General features: G+C 53.7%; 1 long non-coding RNA gene across 2 annotated transcripts; it reads left to right on the top strand.

Annotated features, from left to right (window-relative positions):
* Positions 1-287: 287 nt before the first annotated feature.
* On the top strand, positions 288-6,044 carry LOC102004612. 2 transcript variants are annotated; one of them, XR_260876.2, is made up of 3 exons: positions 288-373; positions 4,815-4,868; positions 5,780-6,044. It is a non-coding gene; the product is annotated as an uncharacterized LOC102004612 (long non-coding RNA). The 2 variants fall into 2 exon arrangements; XR_001233893.1 differs by having other exon boundaries at positions 315-565.
* Positions 6,045-6,490: the final 446 nt, after the last annotated feature.

Below are 6,490 nucleotides of genomic sequence, written 5' to 3'. Positions count from 1 at the left end.
TGTGTGTGTGCATAATGTACAGTGGTGTGTTATGTGTGTGTCTGCACATACCACGCCCTCAGGGTGGTTTCTAGGCCCCTTAGCAAGCTTTGTCCACGTTGTTGCCTATGTTTTTATTCGTGTTTGGCATTTTTTGCTGCTGAGTTGGGGGGCCGTGGTTTGGGGGAGACTGGGAAGTGGGGGAGGGGTTGTTTATGCCAGTCGTCCACCCAGGCTACACATTCTTGTGGTTGTCTCTTTAACTTGGTAAAAATTTGGGAAATTTCTAAATAAAACAAAACAAAGGAAAAACATTTTCAAAAGGATTTCAAAATTGGTGCTGCTGCTTCTCCCAGGACCTGGACCTGGGGACCTAGGAGGTACTCTGTGTGAGGTAGGATGAGAGGGAGGACTTCTTGATACCTTCCAAAGGGCTCTAAAGTGAGGAGCTCCCCATCAGGAGAAGCACACAAACCATGGGAGCCACTTGGTTGTCTGGGGTTCAGACTCCAGCCTTCTCTGTGTCTGGAGTCTGTGACATCAGGACCTGAAGGAGAGTCTTGGCATCTTGGGTTCTGAGTGCGAGGTAAGGGGTACTGGTCCCCACTCTCTGAGGTTGATGGGCAAAGCAAGGGTGGCTCAGGAAGATGCAGGGAGCTTGGTCATGCGTGGGTTGTGGGTCAAGCCGCTGATGGAAGCCTGGGAATTAGGACAGAAGGGTAAGGGCCAGGGACAGGGCCAGGGTGATCTTGGCCCTGGGTGGGGCTGGCCAGAGAGGGCTCTGGATGGGTCTGCATTGACCTAGGAAGTGCAAGATGATTGGTCCTATGGACCCTGTCATGGCCCAAGGATGCGTGGGAGCATGGAAGAACGTGGGACTGTGGGGCCTGGGTTAGGAAGCAGATCTCTGCGGGGTGGGAAAGCTTGAGTTTTAGAATGTGCAGATTGGAAAGAAGGTTGAGGTGGGTCTGGCTTCCCCCAGGGTGATGTGGCATCCACACAGAGAACTGTGGTGTCTCAGTGGGACTCTCCCCATCCCTGCCTGGCTGCCCTTCTGAAGTGCTGGAGTGCAGGTGGCCCTGTGCAGGCCTGTTCTGCACCAGGTCCTGGAAACCATCCCTGGTTTCACAGGAGTCTATGTCCTTCAGGTCATGGGGGAGGGGCTGTGTGGAGCCTAGGAAACCACTTGCCCTGGGCCTTAGCTTATCTCTTGCAGTATACAAGGGGGATACCAGCTCTTTTGTGGTTTGTCCTTAGCCTACATAGGCTCTGGGTGTTGGGTAGGGGAATGGACAGCTGGTGATGGTGGTGGCGGTGGTGTTGTTATAGCTATTACTCCATTCCATGTTGGGACCCTGCTTGGTGGAATGCTCTGGTTTGGTCCCTGGGGTCCAAAAAAAGTTGACCAGGCAGCTGACCAGGAAGAGCTGACCATGTTCATATGCCCCTTGGGGATCCCTATCTACTGCAGAGAGCCCAGGGAGTAGCGGGTCTTGTGGGGCCTGTCAGTGGTTCAGACTAGTACAGTATGTGTTGTGTGGCTGTGACTCAACCCACCTCCTGCACTAGGGTCTTGCCTTTGGCCACCCCCTCACCCCAAGTCAGTCTGACTGTTCTTGGAGAACTAGGTGGGGGTGCCTTAAGGTGTTCCCATTTCAGAGTCAGCCCCTCTGCTCTGGTTATTAGTGGGGTCATGTTTGTGACAACTTCGGCTTTTCCCTGAGATCTGTGTATCTGTTTGGTGTGGAGCCGAGACCTCCTGGGTAGATAGACTTCACCTCCTGAGCTCCTGCCTGGGGTGGCTGCCCAGCATTCAGGCCATCTTCATGCAACTCTGCTGCCTGCCTCCATGTTTGAAAGTGGGGACTGGGCTACGAGGGACATGGAGTGCTCACCATCATCCCAGGAGGCCCCAGGCCATGAATCTGGGGAACCATCTGGGCCAGGAGCCCTGAGGACTCCATGAGCCTGCCACCAGCACCCAGAGCTACCTGACCACTGCCACCCACAGCCCAGCCGGGTCTGACCCCTCCTCTGGGTACTCCCTGTTGTGGGCATGTGCCATGCTCATTTGTGACCCTGCCTGTAGCTCACGCAGTACCCTCCCCTCTCCGTGTATGTCATTGACCGTATCCAGCCCTCATATTGAGCTATAGGCAAGGCCATGGGCTCTGCCAACTTCAGGAGGCTGATTACCATTGTGTGGTAAGCTGGGGACTTGCTGTTGGGACCCTTTGTAGATTGCTAGTTTTTGGTCAGGCAGACTCTTCCCTCAGGGCCAGTGGGTCCCTGCTCTGCCTCACGGTCCTCTGGGCTCCCCAGCACCCTTGGCCCTAGTCACATTCCTGATCCCCTGGGACCCCACCATGTAGCCTGGCTCCTCTCCCTGATGCCCATTCCTAGCCTTCTGCCCTGATACCATCAGCCTAGTCCCTACCTGCTGTGCTGAACTCTTCTACCTGAAGCATTTCCATATCCAGCTCACATGTCTGCTCCCCTGGACACCTTCTAGGGACTCACCCTTACTCTCCGTGGCTTTGGCCCATCTGGGAGGCCTAATTCAGCAGCTCCCTTAGCACCTCTCTAGCCCCTGCTGCAGGCTGGGCCATTGGCACAAGAAAGGGCTCTTCCCTGGCTTGAGTTGGGCTGTTTACTTGAGATTATCCAGGCAGGAGCCAGGAGCAAGACCCTGAGGAGGAGCCAGGTGGGATCTGCTGTCATCACACCTTCCTCCCCAACTTGGAAATTGAGCAAGTCTATACCCACAGGTGGCAGCTCACACACAGGGCTGGCAGATACCAGCTGGCATGCCCCAAGCTGCAGTTCAGCTCTGTTCCCATGGACTTAGTTGGGTGCATCACCGGCCCTGGCCCCTTGGGACACACAGCACGCCCTTCTTGACCAGTTACGGGGCCAGCCATTTACCACTCGGCAGTCTTCTGCCAGACCTGATCAGCCAGGAACCACCAAGACCCACCTTCTCTCATGACTTCCCTCACCAGGACTTTTTCCAGCTTAGTGCCGGGGCGTCTATGCAAAGGACATAGGCCCAGCCCCTTTTGATATCCACCCACCTAAGAGGCTACAGGAACTGGAGGCTGGGTGAGCATGTGAGCCTAGTGCTGTGCTGTGGGCTCTGCCGGGCTGCGGCAGGGAGGATGCAGAGGTCCAGCAAGGAGGGTCACAGGCTGCCAGAGATGGGGAGGTGGCCTGTGAGGTTGAGGGATGGGAGGGGGCCTTCCCGGTGTGAGTGTACTAGAGCAAGTGGGAAGTGGGGCACAGGTATGGGACAGGGTTCTGGAGGTTCTGGCTGCACATACCAGCCCAGACAAACCCTATGTCTAGGGGCAGCAGAGCCCCAGCCTGCAGCATCTTGGTGGAGACCCTGCAGGCCATGGCCCCTGGGAGGCCGCCCACAGGAGCCCAGGTGTCTTAGGCCTCTAGGGTCCTTGTCCTGCCTCCAGTGTTATGCTCCAAGGGACAGGGGATGGAGGTGGGGGTGAGTGGAGATGTTGATCCAGATGTTGTAGGTCTTATAGCCAGAGCAGCAGGCCTGCAGAGAGGCCTGGGATGCCAGGTAGGGGTCAAGTCTGCAGGACAGATTTAGGGAGGGGGGCTGGTGACCTGAAGAAGTCAAATGGGAATTCTGTGGCCCGATGTCATTTGGAAATGACATGCAAGGCCCAGTTACTCTCGTGGGCAGGTCATGGTAACTCCTGGGGCTCCCAAGAAGGGTTCAGGGTCAGGAGGCTGCCTAGGTGACAGGACCAGGAGGACCTATGTTCCTGCCTCTCCCTACAGCTTTTAAGATGGCTGGAGCCCCCTTTAAACACAGGCAGTTGTTGACTGCAAGCTGCCCAGGCTCCCAGGCAGAAGCAGGCACTTGAAAGACCAACTATTAGGTGGGGGTGCTGCACACCTGTAATCCCAGCACTTGAGAGGCTGAGGCAGGAGAATCGTTGTGAGTTTAAGGCCAGACTGGGCTACAAAGTGAGCTCAAGGCCAGCCTCAACTGCATAGCGAGACCCTGTCTCAAAAAGACAAAAAAAAGAAAGACCAAGTATCCTACAGTGTCCCTCAGACTGGGCAGATCCTTCGAGGCTTCTGCACAAAGCTGGAGGGGCCTGTTTAACCAAGCATTCACCCAGGGGCAGGGAGCAGAGAGGCGACCCTAAGTGTGGCTGCATCCTGTTTGTAACTTAGCAGCCCCTTTCTCTTTTCTCTAATGCATTTATTTTTGCTTCACCTGGTGACCTCGGAGTCTTTGCACTGACTTTATGAGCCAGCCAGGGCTATAATTCCCAATGGCCTCTAGCAGTAGTATCTGGGGAACTAGGGAGTGAGACAGCACCCAGGGTAGGGGCAACAGTCCTGGCTGGTAGGCTGCACAGGGGCTGAAGTGAGCTGCTGCCCAGCTTCCAGGACCCAGGCCATTTGCTCTTGCAGGGCCCAAAGCCTGAGTCCCAGGGCGCATGCTCAGGTTCCCCCACCCCTGAGGACCCTGGAGTCAGAGTGCCTGCTTGGACTGGAGCCCACATCTGGAGACCAGACCTGTCAGCTGGGCAAGTGAGGGTCAACAAAGGCACATAATGGTGCCTGAAGATGACAGGGAATGAATCTAGGGTGCAGAGCCAAAGCAGGGGAGCTCTAGCAAACTTCATCTTCTCTCACTAACTCTCCCTCATTGCTCACTCGCCTGGCTCCTGGAGTCCCATCGGCTTGCTCAGTCCCACAGTGTCCCCTCCGTGGCCCAACTCTGCAGCTGCTTCTGCCTGTATCCATGTCCTGCGATCACTGTGACAACGTAGCCACCATGTAAATTTCTTCTCTTATAGGTGTGGCAGTCAGAGGCTCCATGGCAGTATCCTGGGACCAGATTTAAGATACTGGTAAGATCACACTCCCTCTGTGGCCAGATCCAGGAGTTCTCACCTCCTCCAGGTCCTGGGGACTTTGGCATCATGAGCTTGTGGCTTTCTCCCTCTGGTCTCAGCTTCTGTGGCCACATGGTTGTCCCTTCTCTCCTCTCTGTCTCTCTGTCTCCCGCTTGGAAGGAACTCCACATCTCAAAACATCTGCAAAAACCTTTTCCTCAGGTGATGACATTCAGGGTGGGGAGTGGATGTCTCTGGGGCTGTATTCAACCTGCTCGTCTGCCTTCCTTCGGACCAAAGCTCCAGGACACAGGCTTCTCGCTTGCTCTCTGATCTCTAGCTCCTCTCCTGTCTTCGTTGAACCCACATCAACTGGCTTTAATCCTCCCCAGAGTGGCTGTCCTCAAGTTCCTTGTGACCTCAGGGGACCATTGCTGTGGCCAGCCCTCACCATCCTCTGGCTCCTGAAATAGGCCCTTTGCTGGTATCTTTCTCTCTGCTCCAAGTCTTCAGACTTGATTTCCTCTCCCCACCCTCAGCCCCAGGGGTCCCTCCATGGTGTGCGGTGACCCCAAGGCCCAGGCCCTCCCTGGCCTCTGGCCAGTTTCCTGACATCTTCTGAGGCCTCCTAGAGATCTAATATCCTCTCAAACTTAACAGCCCTTATGCTATCCTGAGTCTGTCGCTGGCAACACAGCTGTGGTTTAGTACCTCATCACAGATCCTTGAGGCCATTTTTTTTTTAGATCAAATGTTTGGATTTTAATAAAGTAATTGCATTTTGCTTTGTTTCAGTTTTAGTTGCAGGGTAGAGAGAAATTTATCATACTTCAAGTGGGTATTTAGCAACACTGGACTATCAATCTGTGTAGGACAGGGGAAAACAAACTTTTGATAGTATGTGACAGACTATTTCACTGTTTCAGGGTCTCCTCTGAGACTGTCATTCTGCCCCTGGCAGCATCCTGGACCGTGCACTGAGGACATGGAAGTCTGTGCTCTAGCAAGGCTGTGGGTTGGACTGGGCGATGGCTCGTGTGCCACCGCCATCTGGAGAACGCCATCAAAGCTTGGAACACAGCATCTATCTCTAAGTGCAGCCTAGTGGAGTGTGTGGTCGGGCAGTGGTGGTGTATAATCTCCACTTTTAAATACAACAAACAAGACATTAAAGGATTTTCCCACAGCTCAACAGAATAAACAGCTCTGCTATTTGCTTAAACAATCATAAGCTTTCCTAACTGCACAAAGTGTCCCAATCAGGGCCAAATACCTCCATGATAATCTAAAATTGGATTAAGACAAAGTGGATTTAATCTTTTTATTGTGGTAAGATATACATGACATAAACGTTATCGTTGCAACCATGTTTAAGTACAGTTCAGGGCATTAAGCCCATTCATACCATTGTTGCAGTCATCACAACCAGAGCTTTCTCATCCCCGCAAACTGAAACCCTGTCCCAATTACACACTGACTCTCATTCCACTCTTTACCCCCTATACCACCACCATCCTACTTTCTGACTGTATGGACCTGGCCACTCTAGGGACTCTTATGGAGGGAATCATGCATAATTTGTTCTTTTGTGACTGGATCACTTACCAAGCATGATATCCTAGAAGTCCACCCATGTC

This window comes from Chinchilla lanigera, unplaced genomic scaffold (assembly GCF_000276665.1).
Source record: "Chinchilla lanigera isolate Chin_1 unplaced genomic scaffold, ChiLan1.0 scaffold00021, whole genome shotgun sequence".
In the NCBI taxonomy this organism is placed as follows: Eukaryota; Metazoa; Chordata; class Mammalia; order Rodentia; family Chinchillidae; genus Chinchilla; species Chinchilla lanigera.
This window is presented reverse-complemented; position numbering and strand designations above follow the sequence as displayed.